At 41.8% G+C, this 22,146-nt stretch overlaps 2 protein-coding genes across 3 annotated transcripts in view; one reads left to right on the top strand and one right to left on the bottom strand.

Moving 5' to 3' along the window:
- CMSS1 (cms1 ribosomal small subunit homolog) overlaps positions 1–22,146 on the top strand; it is a 361,629-nt gene that overhangs the window by 232,011 nt on the left and 107,472 nt on the right. The window lies entirely within an intron of this gene.
- The window catches only part of FILIP1L (filamin A interacting protein 1 like), a 297,201-nt gene that overhangs the window by 227,706 nt on the left and 47,349 nt on the right, over positions 1–22,146 (bottom strand). The window contains exon 2 of one of the 2 annotated variants that reach the window (XM_070582087.1): positions 8,690–8,760. The exons of the other annotated variant lie outside the window; for it this stretch is intronic. The gene's annotated coding sequence lies outside the window, so the exon portion shown is untranslated. The remainder of the gene's footprint in view (positions 1–8,689; positions 8,761–22,146) is intronic. 2 annotated transcript variants of the gene reach the window in all.

The following is a 22,146-nucleotide window of genomic DNA, read 5'->3' as shown; positions in this document are numbered from 1 at the left end:
TAATAGAAGTGAGTCGACTCTGATGGAATTGAGGAAAATATTCTAGCTGCTCTCAGGATGGTTTTGAGTCCTTCACAGGCAAGGCCATGTCTGATTAGCCTATGCATCCTCAGTGCCTCAGCCAGGGCCTTACAAAGTAAGCACTCAGTGAGTGGGGAGTGTGCGGGTGACCCACTGTGCCCATGTCCCGTGGGTCAGGACTTGTGCTGTTAGTAAGTCCAAGTGACCATGAGTAAGTATATGAGGAAAAAATATTTTCTCCTAAATGCTGGAGAAGAAGGCTGAATTATTTAAGTAAGGGTGATAGTTGACTCTCAACGGTGCTCCTGACGAGTTTTCCAGATACAACCTGAAGAATACCGGACTGGAGGTCTGAAGCCTGACCCTCTGGCTGAAGTTCCTTCACTCCAGCTGCCTCATCAGTAAAATGGTGACGATACTACTTCCTCTGCCTATCTCCTGGGGTTATTTTCAGAATTAAATCCTATTCAGGAGGTGAAACTAATAAGAACTGTAGGAGGTAAGGTGTTGTCATTGGCTTCTTTTAAGAATACTATATCTTTAAACCTTTTTAGAAGAAAAAAAATTTTAATTTCTTGAAGAAAAGATTCTTTAAAGGCATGTTTATTGGTGCTATTGTTAATTGTTGTTAATCTCTCTTTAAGATTCATTTATTTTAAAAATAATGACAACGCCCCCTCTCCCTTTCTGGAATAGTTTTATGACTTAACTCCAAATTTTATGTGTTTAAAAACCAAAGTACCAGGTCTTCCTTGAATAAAACCATTATTATTAATAACATCTGAAACCAGCAAGGGTTAGGAAGCTACTGACTGCGTATGATTGAGTGGTCACAAATAAAACACTGGTGTGACCACATGTAAATTCTTTCTCTGCGGTTTGTGCCTCTACAAACAGTGATTCAACGACAGGTATCTGTCAGGGGACAGCAGAGTTTTGTCCTGGAGAGAGCACTTCATATGAGGTCAAGAAATCATGCCTCAGCCACTTGCTAGCTGGACCTTAATCAAATCATTTTACATCTCTGAGCTTCAGCTTCCTTGTTCCTTGACTGGAAGAGCATTCAGTGGCTCTGCCCCGGGGCCTTACTGCTCTCCCCAGAAGGCATTTGAGAAGAGGGCAGGCATCTTTGGTTGTCAGAGTGACAGGCTGGGCAGTAAGTGATAGAGTGGAGGTTTGCTGCTGGCAATGGTAGGCAGAGGTAGGTCTGCTCAGTTTTCTACAGTAGCAGAGCAGCCTCGTGAGAGGAAGACTTGTCCCCCTACAGTGTTAATATGCCCTCCCGAGAAACACTGGGCCAGAGCTCTTGAGAGTGAGAGGGGAAGACAGTCAGTCGTACGGAGCTGCCTTAGTCCAAGTCTACTTTGCTTGCACTGTCTTCCTACGTTCTTGCCCTGGTCTCTCAAATGACAAGACTCCAAACTCTGCTGAACAGCCCTCGTGAAGGACACAGACAAGTCTGGACCACATACCTTCTTCCTTGGTCTCTATTTTGCCAGGAAAACTGACAGCAGAGTTAAAGTTAGCTGACTTATTAATCCCTGAGTTTGGTTTATGCTGTAGTTGCACATCCCCCTTATTTCTTCCCTTCTCTCACCCTCAGAGCCTTGGGCACTGCCTCCACTCAAGTGCCACCGCTGTGGCTGCCTGGGGCATGATTGGGGTCAGGGTGGGGGAGAAGGGCGAGTGGAGCCGGCTCTCCCCTGCAGCTGTGCTAACCAAGGCAGGCTGCCGCCACAGATAGCTCCTCCGATGCAGGCCACCCTGAAGCCCTGTCTGTGGGTGCAGAGATATTGTGACACATCCCACTGTGGGCTGCAACGGGAGAAACCGTGCGTGGCGATGGAGGTGCCAGGTGACTCTCACCCTACTTTTTTGGACTGCCATTTAGAGAGGGAAAACAGCCTGAGTCAGGAGTCCCTTCCACCCTGTTGACACCTGAGTGAAGGAAGCAGTCAGGTGCAGGTGGGTTTTATGTTTCTCAGCTCCTGTACATGGACAGAGACTGGAATTCTAGAATTTTCTGTCTAGCCCAGATTTTTCTCCTAGTTAAATTTACTTTTGGCTTCTTAAATTGTATTTTACTCTTTAAAGAAAACCTGTTGTGCAGGATTGTATAAAGCTTGTCATGATGGTCTAAACTAATTGCTTAAATATGGACTTGGACAATTGTTGAAAAGCACTTTTGTTTGTGTCATGGAATGAAAGTCACCACATACACAATAGTCTACTTGCAAACCTAAATGAATTACGTCTTAAAGGGAATAAAAGAGCATAGCAAAAAAAATTCAGGCATAAATTGTGAGGCCGAAAACAAGCTTGATGTCTGAATTCTACTGGAAAGAACTGTAGAAATTTGCCTGACGCTGCCAGATGGTTCTCTTTCCCCTTTTTTTTCTTTTACCTTCTCACTTAGTACTTGAAGTCAAGCCTTTGGGACCTACATTGTAGAAGAGTGGCGAGTACAAGTGTGGTGGCAGACAGGCTGGTTCCTGTTTCATTTAGCACTGACTCGGAGCAGTGTCATATCTGGGAGGGACAGGCAGACCCAGTAAAGAGCAGAGGTTAGGCCATCGCTTTTCTAACTTTCCCCTGAGACCCTAAGGTTTTCTAGAACTTACCAACAACAGAAGGCTTAATTTGAAGAGAGCTTTTTAAAAAGCATTGTGTTGTAGGGGAGGTTGTAAGTACTAGAGTGTCATGTTTTTAAAAGGGATTCTTCTTTTGATTTGTTAATCTATTTATAGCTCTCTTCTAAAGAACATGCGATAGAGAAAAATAAAATAATTAGTCGAGGGAATCAGGGTAATTGGAGTATAAAACTGGAGATGAGAGTAGGAAACAGAAATAAATACTATCTGGTCTTTTATGGTTGTTAGAACTAGTCACAAATTTATCGCTAAGCTTCCTAGTGGCCTAAGTGAAAAGGAACAGGCTATTTTAATCACCCACACTCTTCCTGTGGAATAAATTTATTAAGGGCATCATAAAGCAGTGTTAGGGGCAAATGGTTTTTTATTTGTTCATTCATTTGCCAACATTTCTTGAGTACCTTTTAATGTATGAGGAACTTATATTGACAGAGAGCTTGGGCGATATCAGAGAAAGGCATATCTTTATTAGGTTTGTGTGAAATGCTCTGTGTGAAAATGTAAAATCTCTTAAAATTGATTTTAACCATGTTCTAAGGCTAAAATGAAATGTTTATCTGTTGTGGGCAAATCCAAATTAGATCAGATACATTTTCATGATTTTCTATTTTTAAAGAAGTCTCTGTAAATCCCCCCCACGTCTTGTTAAATTACCACCATGACCCTGGAAGATGCTTCTGTGAGACATATTCCTTGGAGCATGGAAGTGGCTCCTTGTGGATGAAAGTCTTCAGAAACAGAATTTGGTCCAAAGGCAGCTCTGGGATGCCCTATACGTAACTCATTGTTTTCAAATGTTTTAGGCAGCAAGATTCCTGCTTGCTAACAATCTTATGCCTGCCCTCAATATAGAAAACACATATAAGTGATATTTTATCAATGTAAATTTATTTTTAACTTGTCACATATCTACTTATTAGCAAGATGGTTGTTGAGACCAGTGAAACCCTTTGCATAAATCAGAAATTTGAATGTATGATAAGTGTTCTCTGTCAGCCCCAGCATCTTATTTTTTCCCACATTCTGTTTTGTTGCATTTTTAAAAAACTCATTTTAGTATCTCAGTAAACACTATGCAATTAGACTCATTCACAATCTTAGAAAAGAGTAGTAAATAAATTTATGTCAAAGTTGAAGAACTAATAAAAACTGCTCACATTCCTAAAAATGTTTGATTATATATTTTATATATTATAAAATGTATAATTTAATATATTTGATATATATTTATATATTTGTTAAATCATGTTCATCATATGAAATATATTGTTAAATATTTTGTGTAATTACACATAAATATGTATTATAAATCTGTAACAAATATAAAATGTATCACACTGGAAGTGCACACAACTTACCAGTATACTGTTAAATGATCTATATTATCATGACGTACGTATTTGTCACGTTATTTAGTCTACCAACAGGCATAATTTGTGGTCTGAGAATTCAGCTCCCACAGAGCTGACCAGGATCCTGTGATACACACTTGTAATTAGCAGAGGTGTTCAAGCTTTCCTTGACATGTAATTGAGTATGGCACACATGTGCTATAATGTATTCCATTGGCGTTTTATGTGAGCAAACATCCACAGTCCAGAAATCAAACAGATTGATGCAGTTCGATACCCTTCCTAATGAAGAGCACATTTAAAAGACATTCATTTGTTGTGCATAAAAATTGCAGGGGGTGCTTTTGGTCCGTGGTCTGGGTGGTGATAGTGGTGGTGGTTGGTAGTAATGTGTGGATGTGTGCTTATATCCTGCTAGAACTGAGCACACCCAGTTGGAAGATGGGCCACGTGGCATGATTTGTGATATTACTGTGTCTTTATTAACTGAACCTGTAGGTGAGACTGATGAAGCCCCTCTTCCCTTTCCCTGGTCTCATATTTGAAATTTCAGGCTGCTATGGGAAAGAGGGTCTGAGACCCCCATGAAGATACAAAAAGAAAGTAGTAACATTGAGAACCCATGGATAAATTAATGCTGTTTTTATTAACCAAATTAAAAAATAATTATATTTCAATTGTTACAAAGTCAAAATGGAAGGCACTGCCCTCCAACAATCCTGTAAACCTGTTGTTTAAGTGTATATTGTGTAAGGAAAACTTTCTGCATATGGAATGGGACAAAATTATAAATAATTTAATCTTGTTCTTTAGATACATAAAGAACCTAAAATGCCTTGTAGTTGTTTTCTTGATTTTTTCACAAAAAGGAAACCAAGCTGGGCAAGAATAGGATGACTGGAATTTTTAAAATCTGCAATGTATAATTTCCCCTGAGTGAAATTAAATTAGTTCAACTCGGGGATAAATATTGTGAATAACACCACTGGAGTGGGACTTCCGCTGCTCTCCATTTGGTTACCAGTCAGTATTCCTCATGTCCATTCTCTCCAGAAACGAGGGTTGGTTTGTTGGGGGATCTTTTTGCTTTTTCTCCTCAAATCCCCCCAGTACATAGTTGTATATTTTAGTTATGGATGCCTCTAGTTGTGGCATGTGGTATACCGCCTCAACATGGCCCGACAAGTGGTGCCATGGATCCGAACCGGCGAAACCCTGGGCTGCCAAAGCAGAGCTCAAGAACTTAACCACCCCGCCATGGGGCTGCCCCAGAAACGAGGGTTTTCATGCTCTGTTGAGAGCTGCCTGTGTCTTTATCTCTTATACCCTACATATTGCTCCAATTTGGGGCCTAATTGTAAGTCATTGTGTAATTCACCATAGCAAGCCTTCCATCCCAGAAGTGGCTTGAAAAGACGTAGTTTCCTAGGGCTGCCATAATAAATTACCACAAACTGGGTGGATTATAACAACCAATTTATTCTCTCACAGTTCTAAACGCCAGAATGCTGCAGTCAAGGTGCCAGGAGGGCTTTGCTTCCTCCAGAGGCTCTAGGGAAGAATCCTTCCTTGCCTCTGAAAGAGCTCCTGTTTGTTGCCAGTAGTCTTTAGCATTCCTTGGGTGGTGGCTGTGGTAATCCCAAAATCTGCCTCTGTCTTTACTGGCTGTCTTCCTTTAGTGTGTGTCAGTGTCCTAATTCCCTCTTCTTACAAGGACACTAATTATTGGATTAGGGCCCACCTTCATCCAGTATAACATCATCTTAACTTGTTTATGTCTCCAAAGACTGTATTCCCAAATAAAGTCACATTCACAGTTTCCTGGTGAACACGAATGGGGGACGTAGGGGACACACTGTTCACACCATGCAGGTAGTAAGAGCTGTGTTAAATTCTCTTACTTCCCTGAGCATTTAGGGATCTACACTTGAGCACTATTATTTTTCTTGTCTCGAACAAAGCATCTTTGAGTTTTCTACCCACTTGGGATGTGGATATTTGTTTTCACTATGATATCTCTTTTACCTGGAAATCTATCCAAAGCCACAGAAACCCTAACTAATCAATTCTCTGGTCACTGCCCTAGCACATGCTGAGTCTGTATCATTTTATAAAATTGCCCCTTGGGGCCAGGTTTTATTTTCCAGTGTTCATCTGCAACTTCCTACTAGAATCAAAATAAATTGCATGCAAGTGTTTTCAAGCGTTGACTCTGGCCTACACTTAAGTTCTTCCCAAATTCTATACTTTGTTCTTTGTACATCTGGACATTAGGCTTACTTAAACTTAGGTAATATTCTCCCTAAGGCATTAGCTGTGAAGAGCTACGTTATCCCAGATTCTTTTACACTTGAGCTTCCCTAGTATTCTAAAGGCTGGCCAAAGGTCAAACCTTTGCGTGCTGTCAAGATAGCATGTAGTGATTAAATCCCTTCCTTAACCAAAGTTGCAGTTTACTGAGGAGGGGTCTGAGGAAAAGATCACAAACTAGCCCAGGCTCCACATTCCTCCCCAGATATGTTTTCTTTGATCAGCATGGTGGTTTTTTAAAGAAAGTGAATTAGTTACTAACAATAGCAGATTTCACAAAGAACTCCAGATATCTGGCTTTTCTTGAAAACTCAGGTTTTGCAACCCTGGGCCCACGTTTCCACAGCTGTCCCTTCAGACAGAGCCTGGGCTCTCGCCTGCACCGTGGGCCACTCTGGACTGGACCACTTCACTGTTTTTGTTACTTGTCTGGCCCTTGGTGGCATTTGAGCTGTCCACCCCTGGCCCAAGACTTAGGAATGCAACCTTAATTTTTTTTTCTTGTGGTTCAAAGAAACTATATTGAATGCAGTGGGGCAAAGGAGGGCAGATCATTGGTTTCTCTTCCCTCTGTTTTGCACTGTCTTTCGTCAGATTTCTACCAATACCCCAAGCTCAGGGGTGAGATGCACACCTTCAATCCCAGTGCCTCTAGGTTCCATGGCCTTCCCACCCTTTTCTCACCATCTCTGGTGTTAGAGTTGAGTTTAAATTCAAGAACTGAAATTTTCAGAACTGGAAGGTAATTTCAAATTCAGTCTCATGTTTCTTTCTTGAGCTTGGATTTCATTAATCACAGCACAGGCCCTTCCAGAAACTTTTGAAGGCCCTCTCCTAGCCTGTGGAGCCCCTGTTGGCCCTTCTTGCTCATCCTTTCTGCTTCCATGCTCCGTCCTTTAACCCTTGGCCTAGAGTATTTTGACTTCAGATTAGAACTGTCTTTCTGGAAGTCTCCTGTCTCACACTCTTATCAGTGTCTTCCCCATAGACACTGGTCTTGCCCGATAGAATACCTCTGGGCAGCCCCTGTCCTGGGTTTAGGGTCTCCCAGTTCTCTCTGTCCTGTTTTCATCAATTTCTTCTGGTACTCATAGCGTTTTAGTAGAAGGCTATCACTTCAAGCACTGACATTGGATCGTGAACAACGCCTCTCTAGCTTTCCTCAGAATCATTAGTATCACTAAAACGACCTCTTAGTTCTTCATTATCCCCAACACCATTGGCACACTCAATCCATTCAGCCCATGAAAAATCATAAACACTATATGATTCACGTGGCCACATGCTCTTCTCAGGATATATCATCATGTTATGGCAGTCACTATTTGATGCTAGAAATACCCTAATTTATCTTTCCTTAAATATTTGTAAATCCTAAAGATCTCATCTTTACCTTTATTTTAAAGCTTCTTGGAAGTTTTTTTTTTTTCCTGATTATAAGAGTAACATGTTTATTATAGAGAATGTGGAAAATGCACAAAAATGCAAAGATAAAAATAAAAATTACCCGTAACTGCACTACCTAGAGATAACCACTGCTAGCATTTTGTTATGTTGATTTTCACATTTACATTTTAATCTCTTGTTTCCCAGTTCTTTAGTCCTCAAACACTCTTGGGAGAAGGGTAGTTTTTTTCTGATTATCCCAAAAATTTAGAAAAAAGGGTTGTGTAACAAGAAAACTCTAGCCTTAACGTTTCAAAATGTTTTCAATATTGTACACATTCTTGCTTGTTTTATGTTAAATTATTTTACCCTTCCACAATATGATGAATATTAGGTTTTCATGGCTACCCCCAAGGAGTCCAAAGATTATCTGTAGTCCCCTGATTTTTCTGGTAGAATAGATTGTATCGTGGACAGCCCATGTATGTGGAGCCCTGGCTTAGTCTTAGGTATTTGTTATAGACGGGATCATATCCCTTCACCCCAAATTCATATGTTAAAACCCTACCTCCTCCCCACAGTGTCACAGTGTTAGGAGATGGGGCCTTTGGGAGGTAATTAGGATTAGATGAGATCATGAGGGCAGAGTCCTCGTGAATGAGATTAGCACCCTTCTAAGAATCATGAGAGAGATTGCTTCCTCTCTCTGCTCTCCACCACATGACGATATGAAAAGTCAGCAGTCTGCAATCCGGAAGAGGGCCCTCAACAGGACTTGACCATGCTGACACCCTGATCTCAGACTTCCAGGCTTCAGACCTGTGAGAAGTAAATTTCTGTTGTCTATAAGGCACTCATTCAGTGGTATTCTGTTATAGCAACCTAAACTAAGACAGCATTCGAGGAAGGAGATAACTGACCCATCTGGTTGTGGATATAAGAAATGGATGTAAGAAGATTCATACTCACCCAAGGTAGCATGTAGATACCAGCTGAATGGTAGGTCATGAGTGCCAACTTTGGTGGACCAAAACCATAAGCTGGGGTTTGATGGGAGGAAAAGACAGGGAGTAGAGAGGAAAGCTAGTTAGGTACATTTTACAATAGAGAAATGTTAGGATACTAAGAATTATTACTGGCTGAGAGTTTGGCAAGACCCTGGCTAGAAACCAAGTCTGACTCTCAGCTCTGGGATTTCCTCACATTTCCAGCTGATGAACTGACAAATCTTCAATGCATCATTCCATAAATATTGTTAAATTTTCTAAACCTCACATATACTTTTTAAAATTTTATGAGGCTTTTTAGAAACTTCAGTAACCTGGAAATATCTATTTTAAACAAAAGTAACTCAATATTAAATAAATCGCAGTTACTGAACGCTTACTAGCTGGTGATACAAAGATAAGGGAAGTTCATAATATATTCTAATTAAGCTAAATAGAGATATCATGCTAACATTTTGGCATCTAGGTAAGAAGTGCTTCTAGCACTCCCTGGCTTATGTGCTAGCGATTAGCAAGCATGTCATAATGTAATGAACACAGCTGATGTTGACTTTATAGGCAGCTGTAAACAAATGTCTCATTGCTTTGGACATCCATACAACCAGGTGGTAGCTCCATACCATTAAAAAAATCAACAAGAGTTTTGTCTCACAAGTTTGGGTAGCTGTGTAAGGGGAAAGCGATGACTGGAGGGCTCAGGGTGGTAGATTATATGGAAAACTCTGGACCTGGAGTCAGGGGAACTCTGGTGCTGGCAGAGCCAACATTTAGCTGTATAATTATTGCATAATGTGGGGTTTTTTGCTCCTCCAGTGGACTAGATATACCCTGAAGACTCTTCTAGTTCTAATGTTCTGTGACTTTATGTTCTTTAAGTGTCTAATCTTTCTACAGGAAACCAAGAATGCAGTGAGATGTTCCTTTAAGGAAAGATGACATGATCTCTAGCTCTGAGCTTCTCCTCCGCCCTTAGGCATGTCAGTTTCAGATACTCATTACATCATCAGGGAAAAAAGCCAATAAAAGCCCAGACCTCTCAGGCCGTAGAATCTGCTTATAAATTGGAATGGACAGAGTAGCTGTGGTTTTTCCAAATTCTGAAACATTACGTCTTCTTGGGTCTTACCAAAATGCATTTTGTGTTCTGCATCTTGTTAAAAGTTTTCGTGATGTGTGCCTGTAAAAGTCTTCTGGCCTCCTGCAAGCAGGGAACTTGCCTTTGGTTATCTGTTACCAGTTAGCTCAGTTGGTTAAAATCCAAGGCTGTGGGATCAGGCCATGTATGGGACAATTGGCTTCATGCAGAGCAGCTCCTGCTTGCCCAGTGGGTTCAGAAATTCATGCATTTCATCATAGAGGGCAGAGGTGTGAGCCTAACCTGTCGCTCCTACTGGAAAAGTCACTGAGAGTCCATATTCTTCTGACAGGGTCTACTGACCTCAACCTTGTTTGAATTACCAACTCTGAGCACAATGCCAAGCCAATTGATGTATTCCTTGAAGATCCTGATGACCTTTCACCCAGCTGACCATCTAAATCTTTCTACGCTGTGAGAGACTCTGATAAAAGTAGCTTGTTATTCGAGGCTGGCTCTCTGCAAGGCGCAGTGCTAAGCAGTTTGCATCCATTCTCCCACTCACACCTCAGAGTAATCCCATGCAGCATGTACTACTTCTGTTCTCCTCTTGTAGATGAGAAAACTGTGGCTGGAAGAAGTTATCTGACTTTCCTAGGGCCCCAAGTCCCCTGACTGACAGAGCTAGGATTCCAATCTGAGTCTTGTCTGACCCCAGAGCCCATGCTATTAGCCACTAAAGTCTACTGCACAGGACAGTGAAGTTTGGGGTTTTAGAAACTGTGCTAAACCCTACCTGTGGAGGGAAACTTTGCACAAGCAGATGCTTGTAAGTGGGTATGGGTTTAAGTTGTAATTTCTTGAAATGAAAAATGAGGTCACCTCTGCAGGCAGACAGAGGAAACTTGACAAATAGTCAAGTGGGGCAGATGTCTGTTCTTGGATGCTTCTACAAGTTTCTCATTAGTGACCTCCTCTCCATCTCAGCAGCTTGAGAGACTCACACCCCAAATCTAAAGCTTTGCTCAGCTTTAGTTCCTCAAACTTCTACTCCAAACACAAACTCCCACAGTGGACAAGTTGAAAAGTCCCTCCACTTTTCTTCTCTGAGTTCCCCAGCACCTCACTACCAACCAAATTCACTTTATGCCCTCAAACCCAGAGGCTTCAACAGGTCAGTCAGACCAGTTTTTCCTGCTTGTTCTGCTCAGCAGTAAGATTGCAGAGGCTTTTCAGTAGAAGAGGGAGCTGTAACCCCACCCTCCCCACCCCCCATGTAACAACACTGAGTTAAGCCCTGACTTCTCTGGAGCCAGAGTTTCATCTGTGAAGTTTAGCTTAGAGTGTAGTCATTGAGTGGTGTGTTTCGTATTCTGGAATGTTCTTCCTGAGCTTCTGAACTTCACTCTCATTTGAGTAGAAAGGGGCAGCTTGGAGGGCCCGCAGAAGGCGTTTGTGCACCGTGTTCTTGGTAACATGCGTCTCTTACAGTGTGTTTCTTTTGAGATTCTGCAGCTAGACATGAAATGAAGGTGGCCTTTAGGTGATTTCTCTTTTACTTAGTCAGCAATTCAAAGTAAGGCTTAAAGCTTCTTGGTTTTCCTTTGAAAAAGGACAGACGGACTCACTTCAGCACTGGCAGCACTTCACTGAGTGAAGGGTCCTCAGAGCTGAAGAGCCTCGTTTGATACTCCAAGTTGTTTCTCTTGTCCAGCTTCCGGGACGTTATCATTTTAAAAACAAAATATCTTTTTTAAGTTTCTAAAAGAGCTTTATAAATCACTGCCATATGAAGCTATGAAATAACAAGACCTTCCATCTCATGTCCTTTTTGAGGCCCTGAGAAGTGCTTCCCTCAAATGTCCTTACCCTTGGCCTCCTTTGATCCTCATCTCCCTGATCTGCCACTGTCATCTGCTTCTTTGCTTCTGGCCTTTCTCCCTTTCATTCAGGAGGTATTTTGTCAGCAGCTCTTCTGTAGAGAGCAGTGTGCTAGGCACTGAGGAGGCGAGGAGATGAGGAAATGAAGACAAAGGCCCTGTCCTCCAAGGACTTAAGCTATAGTTTGGAGGTTGCAAGTTTAAATGGCTGGAGGCGACAGGAAGATCTGTGCAGGAGTGGGAGGGGGCTGGGTGCAGGACAGAAGAGTGACTGGGACTCTGCCCAAGTGGAAAGAGCACATCACTTCTGAAGGGATCATCATTACACAGCTCCAGCTGACTGGAACCATCCTGGAATGCTGGCCTAGCACTGTCAGAGCTTCCAGTTTGTCAAGAGAAGTCAGAAATCCAGATTTTTATGTGCCATCTCCTGATTTTTTTAGAATGCTGGCAACTAATTCAGATTCTTCAAAAACATAGTGTGGGCCAAACAAAACATGTATGTGGGCTGAATTCAACTCATGGGCCTCCAATTTAGGGATTTCTGGTCTGGTTAGTGAGGTAAATCACACATGTATGAAATCATTAATTTAAAATGCGGCCCATATGACTAAGAGCCCTAATGAGTGACACAAACAGTTCTTGCTAGAGGAGTTCAGAGAAAGGAGGAGGAGGACTGGGAGGGGGATGGGCTCCAGGGGCTGTGGCCTCAGCTGTGCCAGGCATGCTGAGGGGACATGAGGGAACTGGACAGTGTGTGTTAGGAATTCGGGAGCCGCTGAGGCCTCGTGGTGGACGGCCTGCCATGCCAGGCTGAGGAGGTTGGGCTTTACCTTTGTGTCGTGGGGAGCCTCTGAGGGTTTGTCCATCTGCTATTTGGCAGGCGAGAATTCTACCACTGACTGCTCACTTGATCTGCTCTTTGGAAGAGAAAAGCTGTTGGTGGTCAAGGGGTAAAGCAGAGCGCCAGGAAGAACCGTCAGGAGACGTCCTGTTTCCTACTCCACTTCCTCTTCCACCCTCTACACCACATCCCAAAACTGTCCACCCAATGCACTTCTAAGAGAAGAAGCCTCCTTCTAGTAAGGTGGCTGTAAGTGTGCCAGTGCCCTAAACAGAGCAGGAAAGTGAAATCAGACCAAATTAGAATGGCACCCCCACCAAGAAAAAAGAAAACGACCCCCCTAGCCACCATCTCTCACTGAGTAAAAGCCACTGTTTAAAAAGAAACAGGGCATCTCTTTGAGCCAAACAGATCCATCTAATAAGCAAAGCCTTTGTGGCTCTGAAATGGGGCTGGCAGGTGCAGAACTACATTCTCACTGGGTCCACGCATTGATGAGGAACAACACAGCAGCAACCACAGTCAGAAACCGCACACCTGGCCCCAAGGTTTATCAGCAAACTTTTCTTACTTAAGTGACTAATAGATGTGCACATAGAAAGTGGCCTTTCTTTTCAATCAAAGCAGAAAGACACTGTAATAAAAAGAAAAAAGGCACAAATTTTTAGATATTGGAATATATAGCAATCTTCCAGATAAACCTAAAGTACCAAAAATGAATCATCCTTAAGTACTCAGGAGTGTTTGCAAGATGGTGGGCTCCCCTTGTATATTATTGGACGGTTACCTGGGCCCCACCTGTGGCCAGTCGGAGTGGGTCAGTCTAAGGTAGGACCAAGCATGCGGACGTCTGAAAATCTTCACAGGTGGTTCAGGACCCCAACACAATTTTGCTTAGAGATTGGAATTTAAATGTTCGGCTGCTGTAGGCAATTCTTGGTTGTTCCAGACCTGATTATGTGAGTTGTTAATTTTCTGGGGCCCTTGTTTTACTTATTCTTTGTCTTTCTACCCACATTTTCACCATTTTATTTCTTACTAGTACTCTACCAGAAAAGGAGAAGAGAAAGAGAAAGAAGCCAGAACTTTTTAAAAAATATTGTTTTACCTCATAATGAGGGCAATAATAATAATTACAACACCAATAATAACACTTACACTTCTTGAATGTTTGTCACATGCCAGGAACTGTTCTAAATGCTTTCCACGTACTACTTCATTTCATCCTCACCAGCTTGGTGAGGTACGTGCCATTGTCCTCTCCATTTTGAAGGGAGAAAACTACAGCACAGAAAGGTTATTGTATTGACCCAAAGTCTCACAGTTAGGAAGTATCAGAGACAGTGTTTGAATGCAAGAGGACTGACTGAGCCTAAGCTTTTTTTATTGTCAAATATATATAATAAAATCTGTCATTTTAACCATTGTTAACTGTACAATTCAGTGGCGTTAAGTACTTTCATACTGTTTTACAACCAACACCACTATCCATCTCCAGAACTTTTTCAGCTTCCCAGACTGAGAGCCTTCACTCTTAACCACCACTCTATATTCCCTCCCAAGTAGTACCTGGAAATCTGGAAATGTCTACTATTTGTTCTGATCCCGTCTTCTTTTTTTTATTTTCTATTTACTTATTTTGTATTGAGGTTACGATAGTTCACAACCTGTGAGATTTCATTTGTACACTATTATTTGGCAGTCATATTATAGGTGCACTACCTCACCCTTTGTGCCTACCCCCCAGCTCTTTCTCTATCTGGCTTATTTTACTTAACATAATACCCTCAAGGTCCATCCATGTTGTTGCGAATGACAATTTTATCCTTTTTATGGCTGAGTAGTAGTCCATTGTGTATAAATACCATATCTTCTTTATACAGTGATCAGTCGATGGGATTTTAGGTTGCTTCCACTTCTTGGCTATTGTGAATAATGCGGCAGTGAACATAGAGGTGCATAGGTCTCTTTGAATTGCTGATTTCAAGTTCTTTAGATAGATACCCAATAGTGGGATGGCTGGGTCATATGGTATTTCTATTTTTAATTTTTTGAGAAATCTGCATACTGTTTTCCATAGTGGCTGCACCAGTTTGCATTCCCACCAGCAGTGTATGAGGGTTCCTTTTTCTCCACAACTTCTGCAACATTTGTTATTTTTTGTCTTGGATGTTTTAGCCATTCTAACAGGTGTAAGGTGATAGGTTAGTGTAGTTTTGATTTGCATTTCCCTGATGATCAGTGATGATGAGCATCTTTTCATGTGCCTATTGGCCATCTGTATATCTTGTTTGGAGAAATGTCTGTTCATATCCCCTGCCCATTTTTTGATCATGTTGTTTGATTTTTTTGTTGTTGAGTTGTGTGAGTTCTTTATATATTATGGAGATTAACCCTTTGTCAAATATATGATTTGCAAATATTTTTTCCCAGTTGGTGGGTTGTGTTTTTGTTTCAATGATCCTGTCTTCTTTTAACACGAAAAATTTAATCGCTTTTCAGTCTTAGGCCCCAGGACTCTCCGCTTGCCCTCCATGCCACTGCCTGCATTATAGCCAGCCACTCACATACTCAGTCACACCAGCCTCTCCAAGCTCCAAAATAGTCTTCCCAGAGATTTGTGTGTTGGCACTTGCATGGGCAATGACAGCTAAATTACCTCTTCTGCCTCTCTCTTGACATTAATTCTAAGCTGCTTCCTAATCTCAAAAATCTTGAAACTATAAAAGAAGTTTAAAAGCTATGTATTTTAGGCTTGAGGAAATCTAGTTATTCCGGGCTGAGATGTCACAGTGAAGTAACTTTGTCCTGGTTCCTCAGCATTCACTCGACCACCACTCTGATCCAAGCCTCATTCCCTCCAGCCTAGGTTGCTGTTATAACTAGTCTCCCAGTTCTCAGTTGCTTGGACAAACTGGACATCATGAAACCTGGTTCTAGTCCTGTAATCTTGAGCAGCTCGCTTAATCTCTCTGAGCCAGGAGACCTTTTGTTCAATAGGTGAGAAGCATAGAAACAGACGTTTCCTTTGATTCATGAGACTAAGATTTTAGATGTTCTCAGGCATCCTCAAGATAGAATTTGGAGGTCACTGCTGCCAACATCAAAAGAACTTCAAGCTAGATTAACGGTTTCCTTGTCTTCATTGTACCATTTGGCACCCTGTTTTCTTTACTGCTGAGGCACCAGTGCTCTCACCTGCTACTTACCCCAAGACTCTACCTCTCTTCCGCTTGTTCCCAAATGACTCCTGGTATTTCTTCTCCTGTTTCCCTGTCTTCCCAGTTTTTGTAAAAAAATTTGTACATAAAATTTAAAAATTGGCTCCATCCTTAAAAATGGTTTTAGCCAACTATTAAGGATCTGAATGGCTTATTACTGTATATCGGAAGAGCTGTGTTATTACTATGAGTGTAGTTATTATTACCGTCTTATTTTTGTGGTATTATCTGAATAGTTTATTACTGTAATTCAAAGAATAATGGCCTTAATTTTTTCTGGGTAAATCTACATATATATTTTTTAAAGGAACTTCATAAACCAAATTTAAAGACTTGAGCTTATAACCCACCCTAAACAATTAGCAACTAATGTTCAGAGATGAATACTTTCTTGTCCAGAGTTTGACAGTCTTTTAGAAGTAGTTTTAAGGATTATTTTAATTTAGAGGCTTGACTTTTCTTTTTTTTAAAAAAAAAAAAAACTTGATTAGCTAGTTTTTGAGGTTTTTTGGGTTTTGGGGTTTTTTTGGTTTTTGTTTGTTTCAGTCTAGAAGACCACAAGAAAACAAGCCAACTTCATAAAACCCCATGAAAACTGTGGACTTCAGGGCCAGAGGAAGACTGATTTTTAAAAGCATCTCATTTCTTCTCTGTAAAGAGGGCTCCAGTTAAAGAGAGATGTTGATTTGTCCTGTTATTTGAAGGATGGAGATCAAACCCAATCGAATGTTAGAATCTCTCCACATTTTTCCCCAAGACTGTCACAAGTCAATACTGTTGACTATAACCAAAGCTAGTATCGAATGCTAATGCCTGAAGGTGGGGAAGTTGTTTCTACTCCTCCTCTCAATCCTCCAACTTTCTGGACCTTCTAGAAGCAGGGGGATGAGCCTTTGCTTTGTTTTGGTTTTGTTTCATTGCTTCCAATTTCAGAGATCCCTAAAGAATGGAGATTTCGAAAGAGAGTTTGAGTCTGCTATAAACTTTCAAGCGCTTCCTTTCCTGCTCGAGTTCCCGGATCTTCTTCTGAGAACGTATTTGGGATATGGGGGGTTGGGAAGACGGGGGCTGTAGCAAAGTAAATATTACCGGAGCTTCTGCTTTGCAGTTTAACCTCTGAGTATTTCCTGTGTATCTTAAAGGACAAATTTGTCACCAGCTCTCCAGCCCCACTGCCTCTCTTTTTCCAACCACGTCCCCCACACACACATACACTTTTTTTTTGTTTTTTAGCATAAAAGCCACTCATCAGATGTGGGACTGGTGTATGTGTCTGCCAGCACCATGCTGGATTAACTGTGCTATAACTTACTGGCTTAATTTACAGTATAAGCCAGTTTTCGTTCTTTATGTTTTGACAAATGCAGCCCAATATTAAATGCAGAGAACTTAGTTAAAGACCCCGCGTCTCTCCAGGGAGTAGAAGGCCCGGCGTGGAAGAAGGTAGACTGGCGGAGGGCTTGGAAAATGCTTATAGTCCTAATGGAACTTGTAATTTCCACTTGCTGACTTTCTTTAGCCTCAGATTCATTGAGGGCATGTTGGCAAATCATACTCATACGTAGGAATGTTCTTAATAAGTTCCATGTTGCCATCTACCACATAAGACTGATTTTGCCAAATAGCTTGTTTTTAAAGAAATTCAGTGGTTAGATTTACACTCAGTAAATAGATTGGTAGAGGGCAGATTTGAGCAAAAAGAAACGTAAATAAACAAACAAACACATGTTCCTGTTGCTGCCCATATATGCAATATATATCAATCTACCAACACGTGTGTGCATAGCGAAGCAACACTTAGTACAGAAACACTGTACTAAGCATTGTGTGCAACATAAGGAGGAACAAGATACAGTTCTTGCTTTAGGGTAAGTCCAATAGGGTTGAAAACATGAGTCCAGGTGATAGACAGAATGTGGAAAGTGAGATGATTGAGATATACATTGAGAAATCTGCTTGGTGTGATGTTTATTGGAACTGGAAGCAGATTTCTGCCCCCGTGCTATTCACAACGTAGTCTGAGAACGCAGATTCTCAGGCCTCACCCCGGAGCTACTGATTCCACATCTCTGGGGGTCTGACCCAGCAATCTGTGTCTTAAGAACCTTTCATTTTTTTATGATTTTTTTTTTGTTTTTGCAGGGAATCTACCTGAACTAACATCTGTTGCCAATCTTCCTCTTTTTGCCCTCCCCAAAGACCCCAGTGCATGATTGTATATAATAATCGTAAGTCCTTGTATGTGAGCTGCTGCCACAGTGTGGCAACTCACAGACGGGTGATGTGGTTCCACAACCTGGAAATGAACCCAGGCTGCTGAAGCAGTGAGAGCGCGCCAGACTTTAACCACCAGGCCATCAGGGCTGGCTCAAGAACCTGTTATGTTTTAACAAGAATCTGCAGGTAATTCTTATGCCCGCAAGAGTTTGAGAACCATTGTTCCAAACCACGGTTCCCAGGCCACTCCACTTCTCAGGGTAGGTGTTATCATCCAGATCACAGGTGAGGAAATGGAGAATCAGAGAGATTAGGTAGTTTTGCCAAAAGTCATAGTACTGACATTATGGCAGTCTCGATTCAGTCCCTGGTCTGTTGAACCATGTCATACAGTCCATACTCCTTACCCCTGTTGTCTCATCCAGAAACTATTGTCAACCATGAAAACCACCGTCCGAAAGACTTCTGTCTTGCTTTTCCACTTTTCATGTCACTCCTTCTGCCTGCCTAAGAAGGTACTTACTTTAATAATTTTACCACTGTCATAGCACTGCATAGCTGTCACCATGGTGATGCTGAGGTGCAGATGGCACTTTTGGTTTGTTTTTCTTGCCATGTCATCCTCAGATGGTCAGTTGATCTCACCAACAAGTACATTCTTATGCCTGATCGGTCCACCAGCATGTCAGTACATATTCAGATTTGGAGTGGGGGGAAAATATTATTTTTTAAGATGAATTCAATCTAATCAATAAATGTTTATTTTCCAGCTACCGTTTGCTGGATACTGTGTGTGCTCTGCATTGTAAGGTACTGGTGCTCAAAGTGTGGTCCCTAGACCAGCAGGATCACCTGAGAGCTTGTTAGATGTGCAGATTGTTGGGCCCCACCTGGACCTTCTGAGTCAGAAACTCTGGGGGTGGGGCCCAACAGCATGTTTTTACAAGTCTTCCAGATGATTCTATTGCACGCTAAAGTTTGAGACCCACTGCTGTAAGGGACATGAGAAGTTAGAGACGTAGCCTTTACTTTCAAAGATATTATCATCTATTTTACCTTGCCCACCTGTCACTGGCTGAATTCAAACAGGTTTCTGATAACTAAGAGCTGATGGAGGTATTATGATTTCACTTTACTATGTCCAAAAAATTCAGAAATTCCTCCTACAGCTCTTTGTGGGGTTTTTTTCCTTCCTCTTTTAAAGAGAGTCAATCACTCATTTATAAAACCACTTACAGAAATTTCTGTATATTTCAGATGGCAGTTACACTTTTTTCTCTCTCCAGGGGTCTCAACTGCAGAGAATTCTTCTAGAGCTGAATTGTTTTGTTTATGTAGGAAGTCATTTGCTGTGTGTTGAGCTTGAAAACAGACTAAATAAATGGTTCAGATGGTGATGTCATGGCTGGTGGTGATTAAAGCAAGGGTGCTGTGGACGGCTGTGCTTCTTAGACAGCCAGGGCCAGACCAACTCTTGAAATCCTGGGTCACAGTGTAGAGATTTGTGTGTGACTATATAGCAGTCGTTCCCTCTCTCTCAGGATATTCTGTTTCAAGAGAAATCTGTTTGTCTTCTTCAGAGAGACAGCTGAATGTGTATGCCACACAGATTTCCTGCTCAAGTGTGCTTTGTATACAGAAGAGCAAGCCTGGACTGTGATTAGGTTATCCGTCACAGGGTCACTGAGATGCACCCTCCTGGGGCACCAGTCACATAAAATCCAGGAGGTTTGCACCGTGCTGGCCCTGCCTACATTTTCAAATCTCATTTGTGAAAGAGGGAAATTTCCATTGCTCACAGTTGACCTAAATTAGGGGTTTCCTATTCAGACTGAATTATAGTGCCCCTTTCTCTCTCTTCTTGCCCTTTCTTGGCATTTTCACAAGTTATTTGGACTCTCTTGTTGGGCAGGTAAGAGTAGAGAAAGAATGGGACACTTGTACCTCGGGACACTGGTAACTCAGCACCCTGGTGAGGGCTTTATGGGTTAGAAAAGAGAAGGCTTTTGGAATGTCTGTAATCCCTGGCTATGGTTTGTCCCATTCCTCCGTTGGTACACGTAACTGAGAATAGTGAGTGATTTACACATGAAGTCTCACCTAGAGTCGCTATATCTAAAATGCTGTCAGATCATCTGAGTTTCACAGATATGTTATTCAAATACAAGTTCATTTAATGCCAATATAAGCTCTTATGGGGAGGAAGGAACCCTAGAATTCCCAAGATTATCTAGGCTTTCCAAGTCAGTAGTACAGTGGTTCCCCCATATCCGCAGGGGGATACATCGCAAGACCCCCAGGGGATGCCTGAAACCATGGACAGAACCGAATCCTTTATATACTATGCTTTTCCTATACGTACAGACCTGTGATAAAGTTTAATTTATAAATTAGGCACAGTAAGACATTAACAAGAATAACTAATGCTGCCGGCCCAGTGGCGCAGTGGTTAACTTCACACGTTCCTCTTCTCGGCGGCCCGGGGTTGGCCAGTTAGGATCCCAGGTGCAGACATGGCACCGTTTGGCAGGCCATGCTGTGGTAGGTGTCCCACATATAAAGTAGAGGAAGATGGGCACGGATGTTGGCTCAGGGCCAGGCTTCCTCAGCAAAAAGAGGAGGACTGGCAGAAGTTAGCTCACGGCTAATCTTCCTCAAAAAAAAAAAACTAGTAATAAAATAGACCAATTATAATGATATACTGTAATAAAAGTTACTGTAGATCTTAGCAACCTCAGATATGAATTTTTTTCTTTCCTTGTTGAAGTCAAGAACTTGCACCTTTTCACTTAAAGGAAGCACTTTACTGCTTCTCTTTGGCTTATCTGAATTGCCAGCATCACTACTCTCGCACTTTGGGGCCATTATGATGTACAGTAAGGGTGACTTGAACACAAGCACTGCGGTACTTCGACAGTCAATCTGATAACAGACAGCTACTAAGTGACACCAGGCAGGTGGGGGATACAGCATGGATCCGCTGGACAAAGGGATGAGTCACGTCCCCAGTGGGACAGAGCCAGACAGCCAAGATTTCATCACGCTACTCAGAAGGGTGTGCAATTTAAAACTTACGATTATTTATTTCTGGAATTTTCCATTTAATATTTTCAGACCATGGTTGATTGTGGGTAACTGAAACCAAAGAAAGTGAAACCACGGATAAGGGGGGACTACTATATACTGGTTTTGGTTAATAAACTGATTAATGATTAACTAGTTTAAGAATGTGTACTCCACTCTGAGTAGGTGATGAATAGTAATTGAAAATACAGTCCCTGTGGTCTCTACCCAAGCCTTAAGCCATGTGGATTGCTATTTCAGAGTCTTTGTTGGCCGCTAAGGAGGCCTCAAGGTGTTGTACAATAGAGAAGCACAATGTAGTAAACAGATAACAATCAAAGCTGCCCCCACACCCCACAGCTTATTCGTGCTCTGATGTCTCTCCATATTTCAAAGACCTAAGGCCCCTTTCAAGCCCCTCCACAGCACAGTTCACAACTCACAGGGGCTCCTAGAAGGAGCATAAGCTCTGAAGTCAAGCAGGCCTGGGTCCACCACTAATGATGGAAACTTAGGGTTAACTCCTTCATAAAATTACGGGAGATGACATGGAGTTTATGTAAAAATCCAAGGCAATCAGACATATACACAGTTAATCGAAGAAATACCACTTTTCATATATCAGATGGTCAACTTTTGTTAATAATCATGCCTGGCATTGACAAAAGAACAGGGAAGTAGGTGCTCTTGCACACTGCTGTTGGGAGTATAAATTACCTGTAAGGCAATTTTTGCAGTGTTACCATAAACCCAAATGAATGAATGGATGGATGGACTACCAGATGATTGGACAGACAGACAGAGTTATAGATAGAGTGTCTTTTGACCCAGCAATTATAGTTTAAGTTGTTCATCCCAAAGAAATCATAAGGGACATGTACAAAGATTTAGCTACTAGGCTGTTTATCACACAATTGTTTATAATATTAGAGGACTAGAAGCAATTCACACAGGGCTGGAACTTTGTAGGCACTGGATGAATACTAATTCCCGCACACCTCCCATGGAATCTCCGTCCACTGCCATGCCCACCACCATCCCCACCCCAGTATTCCCAGTAAGAAATCCAGGGCTAAAAATGTTAGGTAACTTCCACAAAACCAAACAACCAAGATAAAT

Source organism: Equus przewalskii, chromosome 18 (genome assembly GCF_037783145.1).
Source record: "Equus przewalskii isolate Varuska chromosome 18, EquPr2, whole genome shotgun sequence".
NCBI classification, from domain to species: Eukaryota; Metazoa; Chordata; class Mammalia; order Perissodactyla; family Equidae; genus Equus; species Equus przewalskii.
This window is presented reverse-complemented; position numbering and strand designations above follow the sequence as displayed.